The 21,031-nt window shown below is 38.4% G+C and overlaps 1 non-coding gene across 1 annotated transcript; it reads right to left on the bottom strand.

The window, feature by feature from the left end:
* Positions 1 to 1,150: 1,150 nt before the first annotated feature.
* LOC123829174 lies at positions 1,151 to 1,256 on the bottom strand. The gene has a single exon (XR_006787561.1). It is a non-coding gene; the product is annotated as a U6 spliceosomal RNA (small nuclear RNA).
* Between the last annotated feature and the right edge of the window lie 19,775 nt (positions 1,257 to 21,031).

Genomic DNA, 21,031 nt, shown 5'->3' with positions numbered 1-21,031 from the left:
CCACACCCAGTCCACTGAGCTATACCAGCCAGGGCTGGAAAAATCTGCTGAAAGCCTTTGGGAACTCCCTTGTAGGTAACTCTCTGCTTTTCTCTTGCCGCTTTTAAGATTCTATTATGGTCCTGTTTGGGTCCATCTTGTTTGGGACTCTGTGCTCTCTGGATTTGTATATCTATTTCCGTCACCAAATTAGGGAAGTTTTCTTTCATTAAGTTTTCTTTCAAATAAGTTTGCAATTTTTTGCTTTTCTCTTCTCCTCCTGGCACCCCTATGATTTGGATGTTGGTACGTTTGAAGATGTGTCAAAGGCTCCTTAACCTAATACTCTGGTTTCTCTTGAGATCATATAAATCTTTCACCTTTTACTATCCTCATTTTTTTAATTATTTTTTCTTCTTGCTGTTCTAATTGAATGCTTTATTCTTTCTTATGTTTCTAATTATTTATTTGATTCTTGGCTTCATCCCCTCTACTATTGGCTCCCTGTAGATTTTTCTTTATTTGACTTAATGTCACTTTCATTTCTGCCTGGGTCTTTTTTATGCTATTGAAGTACCCAGTGAGTTCCTTGAGCATCCTAATAACGAGTGTTTTGAACTCTGCATCTGATAGGTTGCTTATCTCCATTTCATTTACTTCTCCAGGTCTCTCTACCTCTTGATGTCTCTCTGTGCCTCTGCGCATCTCCGCTCCTCCTACCCATATGAATGAATATGGCTTCTTTAAATCCTTAGATTGTTGGACATCCATACATCTCGATTTTCTGACAATTCTGGGTGATATTTGTTTTGTAGTCTAGTTGTAATTTTTTCTGTAGTTGTGCAAGAAGGTGAGGTGTGTTTACCTATGCCTCTATCTTGACCAGTTGGAACACTTTTCTTTCCATCTTTTTAAATTCCTCTGATGCATTCTTTTTTATTTTTCAATTATAGTTTACTTTCAGTATTATTTTGTATTGGTTTCAGATGTACAGCATAGTGGTTAGACAATCATATACATTACAAAGCATTCCCCCTGATATTCCCAGTACCCAGTTGGAACCATACATAGTTACCATAATATTATTGATTGTGTTCCCTATGCTGTACTTTACATCCTTGTGACTAGTTTGTAACTACCAATTTTTACTTATTACTCTCTTCATCTCTTTAAAAATATGGAACACTTCATGAAATTGAGAGTCATCCTTGCACAGGGGCCATGTTGATCTTGTCTGTGTCATTTTGATTTAACATATGTGGTACTGAAGCAAGACCTGGGACACTTTCATCTTGATGTAACACCATTATAGCCTGGTTTGCTACTTTACAGTGTATCCAAAAGAAAGGTGGGACAAATAATGAAAGACCAAAAACAGGAGGAAGAAAATGAATCAGAAGAACCTTCTTTCATATTTTTTATTAAAATGGAATTTCTAGAATATAATCTCCAAGTATAATGAGGTTCTTTTTAATGTATAAATATAAATATTATTATGCTAATATTTTTTGTTATTCAAGATTTTACTTTGCAAAAGTAAAGTAGCCCACAAGTCTGGTATTATGTGCCTTTAGAGGTTCTTTGCAATTTTCCCTTTCACAGCTGTTAAATAGCTTTTCTCTCCAATATTTTTTCCTGCATAATGATTTTTATGGAAGTAAATATACTAAGCACTTTAAAGTCTTACCATTTGTGACAATAAAATAATGGAACTTTTAAAAATCCAACCATGTATCTGGAAATATAGAAGAAACATGCACTTACTTATTAGGAAATCACACACACTTCTCATGAGGATGGCATTGTGCAAAATGTTTTGGAAATCCTCTTTTTAAATTGTCCTCAGCACAAGATTATGTGGTTTTGAATGAAAATTAATTAGGTTATCTTGTAGTGCCTCAATTTTTTTAAATTAAAAACAGAGCCTCAGATGTAGGGTAAAGTGCAATGAATTTGGAATCAGAAGATCTGGATTCAAGTTTCACTTCTGTAACCTACTAGTTTTGTAACTCTGTGTATCCCTTAACTTTCTTAACCTCAATTTTCTCCTCTACAATTTGAGAATAAAAGTACCTACATCAGGGGTTGTCCTGAAGACTATATGAAACAAGGCATTGTTGTAGCACCCTGTGGAATGAAACACACTGTCCAAATGTAAGTTATTATTGGCCCAGCTTGATTAGAATTGAATGGGCTTGATTATTTCCAAAATTCATGTAACTACTGAAAGCATAAATGTTTCATTATTGAAAAAGTATTTAAAAGAATGGAAGAGGCAGTGATATCTCAGGTCAATTTGTTGAACCCAAATGAGAATTCAGCTGAGATCCAGAGCAATATAGTTTATACTAACATCCTCCTTACTCTCTGGAGCCTTAGCATTCTCATTTCTTCCTAATCCTCTGCTATCTAGTGCCCAGTTCATTGGAACAGGAACTGCTGGCTAAAGTCAGGGCATTTGTGAAAATAAAATCTGAAAGAATTCTGTCTGGGCTTTTCCCAAGACCATTATCCTTTCTCTTTCACCTAGTAGCCTGGGCCAACCAGCAATCTTTATTTTAAATGACTGACTCTAGGACTGTTGCTATCCTTCTCATTTTAAGATAGCCTTGACCTGAAGGGCAAGAGCACACATTCCACAGGAGAGCACAGGCCATGAGTAGACTGTTCTATACAGTCTGAGACTACAAGTGAGAAATCAAGCCTTAGCCCAGCCAAGACACAGTCACTCCTACTGCTAAGCCGATCCCAACCATCCCACCTTCAACCCACTCAGTCACATGAATGAAATATTTAGGCAGGTTACCCCAAGTTTCTTGCTGTAAAATTAATCCTTTGTAGTGTGCTAGAGCAATTACTGAAATCTGTCATCTGCAGTACTCTTTTTAAACCTAAAAGTATTCTCTCTTTTCATTTTGCATATTAATCAAAAAAATAAAATAAGTAAACAGCAATCACTTAGGTATTCCAACAATGCTTTACCACATCGAAACTACAAAATAGAACAACAGATATTTTATTACATTCCACATCACCGTTTTTCTTTTTCTTCTTAGTTTTAAAAGTGTGCTCTGTTTATAAGAAAATAATGTAGAAAAATTGCTTAACATTCTGATGGTAAAAGAAAACCCCTCACTTGTGGCTGTAAATTTTTGCATATGGTAACAAGTTGTCCTGCACCATAACCTTATTAGTCAAGGTTTTACTGTGGGCACCCTCTCAGGATTCTACTTCAGTGCAGGGTTGTGTAGTGAGTACAAGTAAAGTATAAAGTGCCTTAAAAAAAGGGCAAACACAAATCTAATCACATTTCAAATAGTCTACAAGATATAACTGTCCCAGTGACAGATTAAACACAATGAATACTCTGACCCAAGATTTGGTTATTCTTAGAGCCACTACAGATTATTAAACACACACACACACACACACACACACACACACACACCCCCTCAGCTTTTTAAAAGGAATTATTTGAGGTAAAGGAATCCTAATAGGATTCCTCTATCAATATTTTATAACCATCAACTTAGAAGTTGAATATTTGGTGTTTGAAGGTAAATTAGATACTGAGGCAGCAGATCAAATGTTCAAATGTTCTCATCTAGCAGTAATCAGTACCTCAGGCCCATTTTGTAAAGCATATATTTTTGCTTTAAATAAATATATATATATATATTTGTAAGTTATACAAATATAACTTACATGTCAGTTATATATTTTCTTATTTTCTGTTGCTGGCTATAAGCATTTGCAAAACATATACAATTGCTTATATCCACTTAGTCCTTCATTTATGTTTCTCAAACTTGGACAGAATTTTTGAGTCTTAGTATTAATGTTAAACTTGGGAAGTATTTAAACAATGACAAGATTAAACATTTCTTTTTTCCCTCCTAATGGAGACTTAATAGTCCTTCCCAATCAGTATTTTAAAAATATATATTTTTAATTTTAAAAATAATTCAGTTTTACTTTTGAAAATTATAATATGGAGACTTAAAAATGAAGAAAAAAGTCAACTATAGTGCCACCACCAAAAGAATAACTTAACATTTTGTTGTATGTACTTTGAGAAATATTGTATTTTAATATATGCCCAGGATTGTTTTGGGTGCTAAGAGAAAAAGACATGCATGGGTCATGGTCCTTATCCCCAAGGACTCACAAAGAAAGCATTTGAGTAATTGATCAGGAGCTAGTTTATTGGTAGAAAAGTTAGTTGACATTTGATAGTTTTTCATGTTTTGAATATTTATGGTTTCAAGCCTAATTGAAAACAGTTCTATCCTAGCTATGCAAAGTGTACTACACCCTCACTGAACCTACTACAAAGTCACTTTAACTTACTACCTTTTATGTCTTGTTCATTTGATCCTAATTAAAATAAATGGATTTGATGGTATCGGACATGTTTATCAGTTTGGGTTGTTATACTGATTCCTCTAGGGAAACATCTATTTCTCATTGTATTTTGGATGATAGTTCTGTGAGATATACATAGGTGATATGTAGAGAAATAGATTTCATGGCCAAAAATGTTTGGGAAATTCTGGGTTAAGCAACCACACAAAATAAAAAATAAAAACTGATTTTTGATGGGTGGTCAACCTAAACCTGGAAATGAAAACAATAAAGATTCTAGAAGAAAATATAGGGAAATATTTTCATGAGCTTGGGGAAGGCAAAAATTTCTTAGCAGGACATCAGAAAATTGACAAATTTGACTTCAACAAAACTTAAAACATTAACTAATCAAAAGACACATTTAAAAAAAATAAGAAAGTAGAAAGGCAATGCAGACTGGAAGAAAATATTCACAATTCAATCTGACAAAGTATTTATATCCAAAATATATAAAGAACTCCTATAGATCAATAATAAAAAGATAAACAATTTAAAAAGACAAAACTAAAAAAGATTAGGTAAAAGATTTGAAGGAATGTTTCACAAAAGAAGATATATAAATGATCAATGAGTACATGAAAAGGTTCTTAACATTATCAATCATCAAGGAAATGCAAATTAAAACCATAATGAGGTACCACTTCACATCAACTAAGATAATCATAAAATAAAAAGATTTAAATACTAATCATCACCAAAGATGTGAGCCAGCTGGAAAACAACTTGCCACTAAACAGATAGTTACTGACAGCCATAATTCCATTCCTAGATGGACTTCTCAGCATCTGTGTGTGTATAAAACATCTGTCAGCACATGCACACAGAATGAAAGTAATATCCGTGAAAAGACTGGCATAAGAATATTCATAGCAGCTTTAATTATAATAGGAATGAACTACTGATTCACACAGTACCACATATATGAATGTCACAAACATAAACCACTGCTTCACAAAACAACAGAAACTATGCCAAGGGAAAGAAACAAGCCCAAACTAGTACATACTATACATAATTTATGTAAAATACAAGAACAAGCAAAACTTGGTTATGGTGATAGAAATAATTTAGAATAGTGAGTGCCTCTGGGGAGAGTCTGGGGGTGACTGGAAAAGAGCACAAGAAACTTTTTGGAGTGATGAAATGTTCTCTATCTTAATTTCAGCAATGGTATTATAAGTGTATACTTTTTGTAACTTTTAATTTTGATTTAATTCCAACTTATAAAACAGTACCAAGGCTACTATAAGGAATTTCCTTATTCCCTTTATCCAGATCACCAACTGTTGAATGTATATATTTATTGAAACTCATTGAACTGTATGTTTCATGTCTGTTTGTATGTTTATTTCCATATAGTTAAATAAAACGGCATGTTTAATTTATGTAAACTAATTTGCATAAATATGCAAATTTGCATGAATATGTAAATTTGGGCTTATGCAGAGGGACGAGGCTGTTTTACTAAAAAGCTTCTCAGAATGTGTTAAATCTTCAAAAGAATGTTACTTGTAATGCAAGTAATTGTGCATTACTTGCCAGATGTTTTTGGATGTGAAACCTATTTTCCAAGGTTCCACTGTGCCCCTGATTAATTGAACTAGACTCTAGTCTAGTTCATGGATCCCAGGCATTAGCCTATTCAAAACATTCCAGGTTATTCCAGTGTGCAGCCATGGTTGGGAACCACTGTCTTACAGAAAGAGTTCCTCTCTTTGAGCATCTGTACTTCCCCTCTTAGAAGGTGGCTCACATTTAATAAGTATCACCAGCAAGTACAAGAACCTGTTGTCCTCACTTGGAGGGTATCACTGGGAGCAGAAGTCATTTTTACTGGCTAGTGCCCACCTGGCTGGCTCTCTGAGCTCTGGGACTCTGGATTCCAGCCTTTAGACCTCTAGTTTCTGCCTGCTCTGGACCAGATGCCATGTCTGCCTATGGTATTTGCCCCTTTTATTCCAGCCCAGGTCTATACTACTAAATGATCTAATTGGTTGCTGAGCCCCTGCCATATGACCAACATCCAATGAGAATAAGGCTTTGGTCCCTTGGGCTGAAACTTTATATCCTGAACTTTCTCAAGCCATCCCACTTCCGACTGTTTCCAGACCTATTTCTGATTTCAGCCTCATTTTTGACCATAGTCTCAAATGGACCTCTTAGATTTGGAAGCTGATACTGACCCTTTGGTTCCAGCCCTTGGCTCCAAATGTGACTGCACCCTATGCATTTATCACAGTAGCCTCCCCTACTTTTTCTGATACCAGCACCTTCCAACCCAAACCAGGACCCCTCTGTGGTGCCAGTTGGGTGAGCCTCAGCTTAAGAAAGAGAAAGGGACAATTTCTCCCTGCCCTCAGCTAATGTCCCTGGTCTCACCTACGTGTGCAGTTTGGGCTTGCCCACCCTGGCTTCACTGGTCTGACCCTTTTACCCAGCCTGGTCATTTTTATTCTTATGGACGTCACAAAGATTTGGAATTAAATAAGAGAAAATGCCTGGACGTGCATTAGGCTAAAGCCATTGTATCAGATTTCTGTGTGCTTCAGAGGGGCTGGTGTCTGCCCTACATTCCATTCCACTGACCATGTGGTGCATTCTCGGTACAGGCGGCTGGATGAAGTGTGTATCAGAAAATACAGCTGCTCACCCCTCAGAACTCCAAGTGCCCTCTCCTCTCATCTGCCTTCCCTGGCTCCAGCCTGCCCCTTCCTGGCCTGGGCCACAGCTTTGATCCAGGGTTTATCCTTCTGTCTATTCATGATTTGTATCTGTCCCTAGACTCAAACCCATGCCACAGTTCCCTCCAAGGGGATGGAGAGGCCAAATTCCTGACATCAGGTTCATGGACATCTGTTGTTTTTGACTGCCCAGCCTTCACTCCCTTCTTCTGATAGCAACACACAACTTTTCCTTGGAGGAATCTGTGCTCACCCACAATCAGAAATAATGTGATTTTTTTTTATATCATATGTGTGAATTGTCCCTCTCCTGGCCACAGCATGGGCAGAAGTCCCAAACTAAATCCTTGGATGCTGTCTCTCTGAAACTTGAATGGAGCAGAGTAGCAAAAGCTTTACAATGGTCCAGAATAGTCAAACTTACTGATCTTCAAGGTAATGTTTTTTGTTTCTATTACCTAGAGCCTCTGAATGCCATAGTTCCTGCCCTTTTCTGAGCTTCATTCTACAGCTTTTTCTTCAATAACCAAAGTTTCTTTATTATTATTATTATTTTACAATAGCAAGAGCTGGTTCTGTTGTTTGTGACCAATAAATACAATTAGTTTACAGCCAACTTTTTTTTCTTATGGTTATATAGGATTATTTTGAAAGAGTAATTTATATCCCAAGATTGAGTTAAAAGGCTGTAGAGCGGAACTAGATTACAGATCTTCCCACACATTATGCCAATGAGGAAACTGAGATTTTGGGAATTAAGGTAACATAGAATGCCCTGATCACCTGTTTACTGTTTATATTAGGGGAACTATCTATTAATTAATGGATGGGGAGGGGAAGCATTTATTTAACATTAAAAGCCCCTCCATACAAAATGTGAGTAATTTATTTACCTAAATTTTCTTGAAAACAGCATCTCAGAGCTTCCAAAGTTCAATAGAGATTTTTCTTTTTAAAAGATGCCCTACAATTGATATTTGGTAGTTGAATATGAGGGAATTTGGTCAGAATTTTCAATTTTCCACAAAATTCTCTGGTTATAAGAGGTTAGGTAGCTCTTTCTTGGTTCTGAAAGGAATTGTTATAATAGCATCTATTATTTCTCATATGTATTATATAGTTCACATGCAAAGATAATATTCTAGATCCATCATGAATGTAAAATATGAAACTGGAGTGATTTTTACAAGATGAAGGATATCAAGTCTTTTGGGGCCCATGGACTTTGTCTATTACCTGTATAATCATATCCAAGGTAATTGTTTTATATCTCAGAACCTCAGTTTCCTCATTTATGAAACAGAGCATGCCAGTGTTACCTACCTCACAAGACCCAGCCCTGGTTGGATGAGAAGATGTTAACCACCTCCCAGTTGCAGTCTCACAAATCACAAGCAAGCAAACATTTGTTGAATGAAGAATTTGTGTATTACTTGCCAGGTCCACTTTGCTCTCCAAAAATGGTTTCTTAAAATTATGTAGTAGGCAGATGATGTGAAACTGTCCCTGGGACTTAATCATAGAAATACTTCTGAAAAAGTACATTTTGGGGCTTGGTCCAGGAGCCTAGCCAGTGATTTTGCAAGTATCTCTCTTCTGCAAAAGCAAGGCCTTTGTACAATACAATCCCTTATTCCTTTGGCTTCTTGTCTACTGGGATTGCTCTGCTTCTGCAAATGGTCAAGTCCAACCTGGAAGAGACTGCAGTCTAAGCTGTAAACCCACTATCTTAACTAAGGAGGAAAATGAGAGACAAAGTGTGTGGCTTGCTCATTAACACAATGTGAATAGGAGTAGAAAAAGGCTTTTTGACTTTCTTACTCTCTCTGCCCCCAATATTTGGGGAATGTTGCTAAGTTAAGGAATAAATTACCTGCATAAAGAAATGGTAGAGAAGCTTGTCTTTTGTCAGGCAATCCTCAGTCTATGAAAACCATGAAAAGTTCAAGAAGAGGCAAGAATAGCGGCTACTGGTGCATGCTCAATGCAGATGCCACAGCCAGTGAGTCTGACACAGGTTTTTTTCCACCCACCCTATTTACCCCCTCTCTATTTCAGATCGTGATACATTTTATATCTGTGTGAAACTAGAAGACACAAAAATAAGAAATAATAAGCTTATTATGTTGATATTGATTTTTTTGGTCTGCCAGTTTCTGTCTTGGAAACTTAACATAATTAAGTGATGGTTTTTATTTTTTTAAGCCCAACTTAGCTGTATTTGTTTAAAAATTTTTTTAAATAAAAGAAATTTAAATTAGTAAAGGTGCCATTGTTGTCAAAATAGATTATAAATATCAATATACTAAAAAAGATTCTTAAATAATGTCAAGCTCATGAAAGGACTAAGTAAATATTTGTTGAATGAATGAATGAATGAGCAAATCAAGTCACTAGTTAATTTTTATATTAAATTATAGAATATGGATCTGGAAGGAACCAGGAACAGTAGTTTAATACTGACATTTTACAGGATAGAAAATGAGGCCAAAAAGAGGTTATTTGACTCAAGCACAGGCTGGTAGTGACTCTGAATTTTCTTATTTTCCTACAAGTTGTCATTCTAAACCTCTTGCCATAAATTCACTTTTAATGCATATACAGTCAGCTTACTTACCTAATGGTTTCCCCTCAGTTTGCCCTAATAGTTTAGCACTCTTTCATTTACACAACATATATTTATTGCATGCTACTATGTTCTAAGCAGTGAACAAAACAGACTGAAATCATGCCTTCAGGGAGCTTATATTCTAGTGGGAAAAGGACAAGCAAGAAAAAAGAAAGTAAGTAAATATTTAATATATCGTATAGTAATAAGTGCCCAAATAAAGTGAGATAAAAATGATGGGGATCCACTCCTAGGTATATACTTATATAACATATGTCCACCCAAAAACTTATATACACATGTTCTTAACAACATTACTCATAATAGCTAAGAAGTTGAAATAAACTAAATATCCATCAACTGATGAATGGAGCAATAAAATGTGGTATATCCATACAATGGAATATTATCTGACAATAAAAAGGAATGAAGTACTGATATGGGGTACAAGATCAATGAACCTCAAAAACATTGTACTAAGAAACCAGTCACAAAGGACTACAAATTATATTTTCCATTTATGTGACAAGTTCATAGTAGGCAAATATATAAAAAGTAAATTGGTGGTGCCCTGGCCAGTGTGGTTTAGTTTATTGGGCATCATCCTGCAAACTGAAAGGTCAGGGAACATGCCTGGGTTTGGGCTCCAATTGGGGCACTTACCTGCAGAAGGCAACCAATCAATGTTTCTCACATGGATGTTTCCCTCCCTCTCTTTCTCCCTTCCTTTCCCTCTCTATAAAGTAAAGTAAAATAAAATAATAAAATAAAATATAAAATACTAGATTGGTGGTTGCCTTGGACTAGGAAGTTGGAAGGATTGGGGAGTGATGGTTAAAGGGTACAGAATTTCTTTTGGGATAATGAAAATGTTCTAGAATTGATAGTGGGGATAGGTGCACAATTCTGTAAATACACTAAAAGTCATTGAATTGTACACTTTAAATAGGTGAATTGCATGGCATGTGAATTATATCTCAATAAAGCTGTTTAAAAAATTATAGGGAGCACTAGGGTGGGAGTGTGCTGCTGCTGCTTTAGGAGGGGTGGTTAAGGAAGGTCTCATTGATAATGTGACATTTGAGCAGACACCTCAAGGAATTGATGGAGTGACCTTATGGATATCTGGGGAAGAGCATTCCAGGCAGAGAGAACAGCAAATGAAAAGGCCCTGTGGTAAATAAAAGAATGAGATGCTGGAGGAACAGCAAGAAGATCACATGGCTGGTGGAGTGAGCAAGGGAGAGGTGGTGGAAGAAGAGGTTAGACAGTTAACAGGCTAGAGTGGGGATGTACTGGCAGGATTTGTTGGCCCCTGAAAAACTGTGGCTTTTCTCTGAGTGAGATGGATAACAACTGGAAACTTTTAAAAAATATATTTTATTTATTTATTTATTTTTAGAGAGAGGGGAAGGGACAGAGAAAGAGAAGGATGTATGAGAGAAACATTGATTGGTTCTCACACACGCCCCAACCAGGGTCCAGGACTGCATGCTAGGCATGTGCCCTGAATGGGAATCAAACCTGTGACCCTTTGCTTTGCAGGACAGTGTTCAACCAACTGAGCTATGCTGGCCAGTGCACCACTGGAAACTTTTGAGCAGAGCCATGACATGAATTCTAGGCAAATCACTCTGCTATGCTTGTAATCAATCAGAAAATCAAATAATTTCATAAGTGCATTCAAAGGACCTTCTGCCTTCACTTCTGGGCTTAAAGTTCAGAATGTAAATGGAACCAGGGCAGGGGTCTTCCTTACCCAGGCCTCCTGAGAGCATTGCTGTCTTCACTGTTGAAACTAGGGAGGAGCTTCTAAGGCTAGATCTGATGCAATTCCATCTGGTCTTACAAAAACTTTATGAGAGGAGACAGCTATCAGATTAACCAGTAATTGTATTTGACAATAAGAATGCCAAGCTATAAAAGATTATCTAATATAACTGAATTATATTAGATAGCCAGTGACTGAGGTGAGCAGTAGAACCTGATTTCTGAGTCCCTGACTAAATCAGAGGATAGGCAGAGGGAAGATAAGTTACTGAGTTCACAGATTTTAGAATCCATTTATCTGCTCTTAAGTTCTGCTCTCTCTGTATGTACTTTTCTACCAAGAGACACTGCAGAATTAATGGGGGTGAGGGGTGGTAAGAGGAAGTGATGAAGTTTATTCACTTTATTGATGGCTTATAATTCCTTATTGTTTTTTAGAACTAATTTTTAATATTTTTATTCCTGTGCATTTTAAATCAAACTAGTTTTAAAAATGCATGCATCCTAACGCATCCTATTTCTTTCTTTTCTTTTTATTCTTTTTTTTTTTTGCATATGAGGGAGTCATCCAACCATAAAGTATCCTATTTCTGTGGGTGAAGTTTAAGGAGTGGAATTTTTTCCTCTAAGATTTTACTCTGTTCAGCTAGCTTCACTGTTGACAACTTGCATTTACTTAAAAGAAATATGGCTGCATATAAGATATTCTGACAGAATGGTTACTGGGCTGGTACTAGAGACTTGTGTTGTAGGAGGTGAGAAATAGCCTCATAAGTCAAACATTCCCAATTTCTCAGATGGCATTCAACTGGAAATGCTAGTTGAAGGGATGAATTTATAAAGCACAAGGTATGTACTTTTACACAACTCCTCAAAGTGAGCTATCCAGAATGCAACCAATAAAACATGTACACTCTAGAAAAAATCGAGATAATTAAGAACAAAAGCATTGTAGAGCCATTACTACCCTAGGTGTGTCCATTATTTTCAAGAGAATTGAGACACATTTGGGGAAAGATCCTGTGGCTGGTTCTGTCAGGGCATCTCAGGAGTTGGATCAATGGCATTAGGGACCAACCTGAATAGGTTAGAAATGTTGACGCTCATGGAGCAAGGCCAAGGAGGTATGGCATTTTCACAGTTAGGATATAAGATGAATTTGGGGGCTAAGGTTGTTGGGAACCTGGTGAGTGGTCTAAACAAGGAGTCAACTTTTCCCTTTCTGTCTTTAGTACACCTGTCTTTCTGGTCACCCTCTCTCTTGTCCTTTTCTTGCCATTCCATTTTCTCTGTCTCTTTCCATATCATACTAAATGAATCCAGTTTTACTGATTGTTGTATTTACTAAATAAAGTTTTATATTCCTGTGTTTATTTTTTAATTTATTTTTCTTGTGAGTTGCCTGAGACAGAAAAACAAAAACAAAAAAACAGTAAGCTCTATGCTTCTTTTTAAAAGTGGACAACTTTAAAAAAAGTTTTATAAGTACAATAATTCTTTCTTTTTAGTGAGTCAATAGTTTTTGAGTAAAAAGAAAGAAAGAAACCTTCCCCATTGACTCCACATCAATACAGAAATGCTCAAAAAGATTCCTTTGGTCAAGAAGAAAAGTGGTGAATTAGGAAAGGGGAAAGACCATTCTATTTATGTATGTTATATAATAGAAATTGATTTTTGATAAGGAAGTCAGCAGCTGCAAGTATTGAAGTTTAGCTCTCGTGAGAAATGGTTGCTCTATTTTAGGGTTCTTGCCAAAGCTGGAACAGGTGCTAACTTTTCTTTCTTTTTTAATCACTCATAGCTCACAGGGGTTTAACTGGCTAGAAGGAGGCCCACACTCAAAGGACTTATGCCCAAATGGGTTGTTGTTCAGGCAACACAATGCTCCAACCAGCTTGATACTCTGATACAATTCCCAAAGCCCTTCTGTAGTATTTGGCTAGTCAGACTCCCACCCATAGTAAAATTAGAATCACACCTGCCACATCCAGCATGTGTTAAGTTTCTGAAAATACTAGAGAAGGAAGGTGGCAAAAATATACATGACAATATCCTTAAAGAGACTTGTCCTAGGACATTATGGGTTGAGGTAAAAGGGATGAGAGTGGGGATAATCAGTGGCCTTCGCTTCTAAAGTCTTCTAATTAATGCAGGACTATGGAGATTCTTTGAGGCAATTTGTGATAAAACATTTGTTTATCCATTTATTTTATAGTTTTCAAGCATAAGCTTAGTTTTGCCAAACTTGAGGGCCTTTTACTTATTTAAAATTAAAAAAATTACTGCAGTTTCACTGAGAATAGAATGCAGTGCAGAAAGATGCAAAGAAGAGAGTGGAGAGACCAAGGGCTGAGGAAGGAGGATTTTCAGAGGCAAGTGGGGAATTCACAGTTTACCTAGACTTGTCACAGGCTCACATGCCTGCAGAGCTCACAGGTTGCATAAATGAGAGACGTGGCTGGGCAGTGGTGGGGCTGTGATGAACTGAAGAGGATGTTCTCAGCTCCAGCCACTTGTTGCCATGAAAGATCGTGGGCTCGGTGTTGCCAGGTTTTCTAGTTTTTAAGGGCAGCCAGGAATCTGGATGCCATATACGATTTCCAGATAATACACATCTGCCAGTTTATTTAGCTGTGAGCTGCTGATTTGTGACTACTGCCCTATACAGCTCATTACTTGTGTGCCTTATGCTGCTGACCATGCTTGCCTTCTGTACCAGTGTGGATCATTGGTTCCAATTGTTGCCAGACACAGGCCTGGACCTGAGCAGGTCTGCCTTGGGCCAGGTATTGTGTGTGGGTTCTTGACTTCCTATAGAAAAGATTTCACAACATGAGTCCAGGTGAATATGAAGATCCACTTATTAAAGCTGGAGACAGTAAAACAAGGAGGAGCTTAGCATAGAAGCAGTGGGAGAGATGAGACTGGGCTGCTCTAACTCACTGGGAAGGCAGAGAAAAGGGCAGGTTCAAGGGATCAGCCTGGGACAAGCTGCCAGCTTCCCGTTATCTTAGAGTTTAGGAGAAAGAAGTGGGAGAAAAGGAAAAGAGAATGGCTGGGGCTGCTCCCCAGAGGGAGAGCATGCACTCTGGGTCCTTTATCTTGAGGCTTTCATTGCTCTTTTGCTGGTGGCAATCTTATTGGAGGTCTCAGGGAAGGGTTGCAGTAGAATATTCATCAGTTATCCAGGTGTGCCCTTTCAGGATCATGGTCTCCACTGATTAATTCCGTCATTGCAGTTGACTCTGGAGTTACCCACCTGGGTTTACTGCTTTTCTAGGTCTGGAGCAAGATCTGGAGACCTAGATGTTATCTCCAGGGAGGAAAGGTCAGGGGAGAAAAGGTTACCCTGAGGGCGAGGCCCTTGTTTTTCCAGCTTTGCCCCTTACCAGGCACTGGAGCCTTCCACCCTGGTGACTATCTGCACCTGCTGTAAATTGCCCAGCCACTGTGTTAAGCTATTTGTCTCCGTTTCCCTATTCTGCTTGCCAAGGAATTTTCCCAGCTTCCCACTATCCTGTCTCACAATGTGGTCTAGCTTTGCCCCATCCTGCCAGCTACCCTGTCTTTTCAGGCCTGGATGTGTCCTCATCTTCGCTAAAGACCCTTCCAACCATCATCCCTCCTCATTAAGTCTTACCCAGCCTTCACTTTCCCTCCTACTTTCTGGGCTTCCTCAGTCCATTCGTTCATTTATCACATATTACTGATGCTTATTATGTGCCAGGTACTCTTTTAGGCATGGGGACATATCAGTGAATAGGAAGGCAAAAGCCCTACCCTTGTTGAGCCCACTTTCTAATCTTTCTTAATCTCTTCTTGTCCTTGAATCCACAGAACTTTCAGGGAATTCAAAGTTTGACCACACTTCTGGTACCTAGGGCTAAAATTGATCATTAGTGAATGTCTTCAGCTTGTAAATTCACCTCTTAATTTACAGTAAGAACTTCCTGACAGCAGAGACCATGTGTTCTACTCTGGGAATCTCACAGCCCTCCTCCAAATGACCTCAAACCGAGTTTCTAAAATGTCCACTCTTTGATTGATTAAACTGATTTTATCATAACCAATGGAATGGAGCATATTAGAGTAAGTAATCTCTATTTTTCCAAAAGGAGATTAAAGGAACTTTCTTTACTTTGAATTGCAGATTACAACATTTTATTTTGAGGCATAGGTTAATTAACCTCAAGAATAAATAGCTTGGATTTTAGATTCACTTTTGGGACTTTGTGGTTTGTGCCAGGAGGCTTATAGAGAAGCTAATCAAAGGACGAAAGGAGAAGGGAGAACCTGTCTGCACTTCTTTTCTCAGTGATGTTGTTCCAACTCTACATGACTTTGTCTCGTGATTTAAGGCTGTTCATTCCGCAAAGCATGTAGGTCACACTTGAGAGCACTCTCCCCATCAGGACTTCCTTGGAGCGTGAAATTAAGTGACGAGCAGGTCTGGCCTAGGAACTAGTGATTGTCCACTTTTGATGAACCCTCTGGCCCCAACCCAAGATAGCTCAGAAGAGCAATGAGAGTATTTGGTTTCTATGTCTTAGCTCACACAGTAATTCAGAAATGGACATATCTGGCTTTGCTGGCCTAGCATCTAATCCCTTCCTCTGGGACACCACCCTGATTTTACTTAGAGAACTAAACTTAATTAAACCCTTATTCCATGTGATTTGGGGGAAAGTAACAAGTCTCAGATCTGCCCATCAGCATTTTTTCATGCTCCCTGACTACTCAGGTCAGTTCATTGATGTTTAGTAGTAGAAGTGTGTAGATCATTTGCACAAAATATCTTTTATTTCTGCTGAACTACAGAGCTATGTGGGGCCACCATATGGAGAGTCAGTTTAAGAGAGAGAATATAGCCAACATAGAGGAAAATAGGGGAGAGAGAACAAGAAGGAAAGAAAAGTCCAGATCCTGATGATGTAGATTGAACCCCTGGATCCAACTATGCCTAAAGCAAGTACACCCTTTGACTTGACAGTTAAATGTACTGATTTTCTTTGTTATTTGAATAGTTTGATCTGGGAATTCAGAGAATCTTTATTGGACTTTGTCATTTAATTTAAGCATTTAATAACTATACATTGAGCATCTACTCTGTTCCAGAGTTTGTGGTAGGAAGTGCTGGGGATACATAGTTGAGGTAATTTCTTTATAAATTTGAAAACTTCACTTTTTATTAGAAATTGAATACATTTGTTTTTCTTAATTATATTTTATTGATTATGCTATTATCCTTGTCCTGATTTTTCCCACTTTTCCTCTACTCCATCCAGCACCTGCCACTCCCTCAGGCCAACCCCCCACCATTGTTCATGTCTGTGGGTCATGTGTATAAGTTCTTTGGCTACTCCATTTCTTATACTGTACTTTACATCTCCATGGCTATTTTGTAACTACCTCTTTGTACTTCTTAATCCTCTCACCTCTTCACCCATTCACCCACCTCCCCTCCCATCTGGCAACCATCAAAATGCTCTCTGTATCCAAGATTCTGTCTCTCTTATTCTTATTTGCTTAGTTTGTTTTTTAGATTCAATTGATGATAGATTTCAATCTTTTGCCATTTTAATTGTTCATAGTGTTCATCTTCTTTTTCTTAAATAAGTCCCTTTAACATTTCACATAAAAATAATTTGGTGGTGACTTCAGGCCAAGATGGAGGCGTAGGTAGACACACTGTGCCTCCTCGTACAACCCAAACAAGGGCAACAACCAATTTAAAAACAAAAAAATACCAGAACTGACAGAAAATTGAACTGTATGGAAGTCCAATTAAGGAGTTAAAAAAGAAACATTCATCCAGACCAGTAGGAGGGGCGGAGACAGGAAGCCAGATAGAAAGGACTTGCAGCAAGGTAGTGGCTGGTGGACTGGTGAGGTGGTGGATTGCAGACTGGGTGGTCTCACATTCGCATGCAGATAAACTGGAAGGAATAACTAGGGAGCAAGACAGACCCACAACCCAGGGTTCTAGCACAGGAAAATAAAGCCTCAAAGCCTCTAACTGAAAACTTTACCTGTGGGGGTTGAGGTGGCAATGGGAGAAATTCCACCCTCACAGGAGAGTTCATTGAAGAGACCAACAGGGTCCTAAAATGTACACAAACCCGCCCTCCTGGGAATCACCACCACAAAGGCCCAATTTGATTGTGAGTAGCCGGAGAAGTGACTGAAAACCAGCAGAGAGCAGAGCAAGTGGCACTGTTCCCTCTTGAACCTCTCCCCCACATACAGCATCACAACACAGTGACATAGGTTGCCCTGTCCTGGTGAACACCTAAGGCTCTGCCCCTACCGTACATATCAGGAGTACCAAGACAAAAAAAAATTGGCCCAAACGAAAGAGCAGATTAAAGCTCCAGAAAAAATACAACTAAGCAACCAAGAGAGAGCCAGCCTACCAGATACACAGTTCAAAACACTGGTTATCAGGATGCTCCAGGAACTCACTGGGTACTTCAACAGCACTAAAAAGACCCAGGCAGCAATGAAGATCACATTATGTGAAATAAAGAAACATCTACAGGGAACCAACAGTGACAGGAATGAAACCAGAACTCAAATCAACAGTTTGGGCCAGCAGAAAAAAAGAAACATTCAACCAGAGCAGAATAAAGAAACAAGAATTCAAAAAATGGGGAGAGTCTTGGGAACTTCCAGGACATCTTTAAATGTTCCAACATCTGAATCATAGGGGTGCCAGAAGGAGAAGAGGAAGAGCAAGAAATTGAAAACTTATTTGATAAAATAATGAAGGAGAACTTCCTCAATCTGGTGAAGGAAATACACTTTCAGGAAGTCCAGGAAACTCAGAGAGTCTCAAAGAACTTGGATCCAAGGAGAAACACAGCAAGACACATCATCATTAAGTTATCCAAGGTTAAAGATAAGGAGAGAATCTTAAAAGCAGCAAGAGAAAAGGAGACAGTTACCTACAAAGAAGTTCCCATAAGACTATCAGCTGATTTCTCAAAAGAAGCCTTACAGGCAAGAAGGGGCTGCAAAGAAATATTCAAAGTCATGAAAGGCAAGGACCTACATCCAAGATTACTTTATCCAGCAAAGCTATCATTTATAGTAGAGGGGCAGAGAAAGTGCTTCCCAGACAAGGTAAAGCTAAAGGAGTTCATCATCATCAAGCCCTTATTATATGAAATGTTAAAGGGACTTATCTAAGAAAAAGAAGATAAAAAATATGAAGTAAAATGACAACAAACTCACAACTATCAACAAATGAACCTAAAAGAAAAGAAAAACAGTGAACACAAAAACTAAGCAAACAACTAGAACAGGAACAGAATCAGAGAAATGGACATCACATGGAGAGATTTCAGTGGGGAAGGGGAAGGAAGGAATGGGGGAAAAGGTACAGGGAAGAAGCAGCATAATCAATAGGCATAAAATAGATGGGGAGAGATAAAAAACAGTATAGGAAACAGAACTCAAAGAACTTATATGTATGACCCATGGACATGAACTAAGGGGTGGGAATGCTGGAGGGTTGGCAGGGGGGCAGGAAGGAGGGCAGATAAAGGGAGAAATTGGGAAAACTGTAATAGCATAATCAATAAAAAATACTTTAAAAATAAAATAAAATTAATACAGCTGGACAGCAGAATATCAGGATGATACCTGTAAAGAGAGAAGCCAGAGAGATAGGTAGCGCACTGATGGAGAGCTTATATGCTAATAAATTGAATTTCATAAAGTGAAAAAAAAGAGAAAATAGACAGGGGGAGGTTAAGAATAGTACAGGAAATGTAGAAGCCAAAGAACTTATATGTATGATCCATGGACATGAACTAAAGGAGGGGAATGTGGGTGGAAGGGGGTGTGCAGGGCGGAAGGGAATAAAGCGGGGAAATGGAACAACTGTAATAGCATAATCAATAAAATGTATTTTTAAAAAATGATTTGGTGATGAACTCCTTTAGTTTTTTCTTCTCTGGGAAGCTCTTTATTGGCCCTTCGATTCTAACTGATAGCTTTGCTGAAGAGCAATCTTGGCTCTATGTCCTTGTTTTTCATGACTGTGAATATTTCTTGCCAGTCCTTTCTAGCCTGCAAAGTTTGTTTTGAGAAACCAGCCTATGGGAACTTTTCTGTATGTAACTAACTTCTTTTCTCTTGCTGTTTTTAAGATTCTTTGTTTATCTCTAACCTTTGGCATTTTAATTGTGATGTGTCTTGGAGTGGGTCTCCTTGTATCCATCTTGTTTGGGATTCTGTGAGTCCTGGACTTGCATGCTTATTTCTTTCACCAAATTTGGAAATTTTTTCTTTCATTATTTTTTCAAATAGATTTCCAATTTCTTGCTCTTTCTCTTCTCCTTCTGGCAACTTTATGATGAGAATCTTGGACCTCTTGAACTTGTTCTAGAGGCTACTGACACCATCCTCACTTTTTTCTTTAATTCTCTTTTCTTCTTGTTGTTCTGATCAGTTCTGATTTGCTTATGTTCCATATCATTGGTTTGATTCTCGGCTTCATCCACTTTACCGTTGTTTCCCTGTAAATTGTTCTTTATTTCAATTAGTGTGTCCTTCATTTCTGACTGGATTCTTTTTATCCTGTTGCAATTTTCACTAAGTCCTTGAGAATCCTTATAACCCGTGTTTTGAACTCTGCATCTGATAGATTGTTTGTCTCTCATTCATTTAGACCTTTTTTTTTTTAAGTTTTGATCTGTCCTGTCATTTGGGCCATGTTTCTTTATCTCTGTGTTTTGGCAACCTCTCTGTGTTTGTAGGTATTAGGCAGAGCTGTTTTGACTCTCTGTCTTGGTAGTGTGGCCTAATGTAGTAGACATCCTGAAGCTCCAATGGCACAGCCTCCCCTATCACCCAGTCTGGGTGTTAGAGGTATATCTTTCATGTGGGCTGAGTACACACCCACTTGTAGTTGAGCCTTAGTTGCTGTTGGCAGATCAATTGGAGGGATTTACCCTGACCAGTCAGCTGCAAGATTGACTGTGACCACTGACCACAAACTGCCACCCTCCGTGGGTGATCAGTGGTACAGGGACAGGGTGGTGGTGCTCTGACATGGTCTGTAGCTGTCCACTAGGTGCACTGGCCCTGGGACTTCCTCGGTGATGGAGGCCAAGGTCAGTCCCCACTTGTGTTTTGCCCAGGTTCACCCCGTCTACACTATAAAGCAATCTAAGATAGCTACTACTTGTACTGGGCTTGCAGATTCTCAGATGAAGCCAAGCTGTGAATCTAGGCTAACTACTGATAGTGCTGGGTCTGGGGCTCACTGAGGCCAGTTGTTGCTTGTTTGAGAGGATTTAGGAAGTTGAGAAGCATGAGCCAAGACCAGCCATTCACATGGAAAATAAGCTTGGATGGGCCCATAAGTTGGGTGGGGTGGAGTCTGTGGGGATCTCGAAGGTGAGTCAAAAAATGTTAGCCAGTTTGATGGAGTCTCAGATATGACACCAGCTTGCTGGAGTCTCAGATATGACACCAGCTTGCTGGCTTTGTGGGGGAAGGATATATAAAATGGTCATTGGCCTTTACTGGCCTTGATGCCAGACATTTATGTTTCTCTCTCTATACCACTGGTGCCTTT

This window comes from Phyllostomus hastatus, unplaced genomic scaffold, assembly GCF_019186645.2.
Source record: "Phyllostomus hastatus isolate PE091 unplaced genomic scaffold, TTU_PhHast_1.1 phas_scaffold_1066, whole genome shotgun sequence".
Lineage (NCBI taxonomy): Eukaryota > Metazoa > Chordata > Mammalia > Chiroptera > Phyllostomidae > Phyllostomus > Phyllostomus hastatus.
Note: the sequence above shows the minus strand (reverse complement) of the source record. Positions and strands in the feature narration are given on the sequence as shown.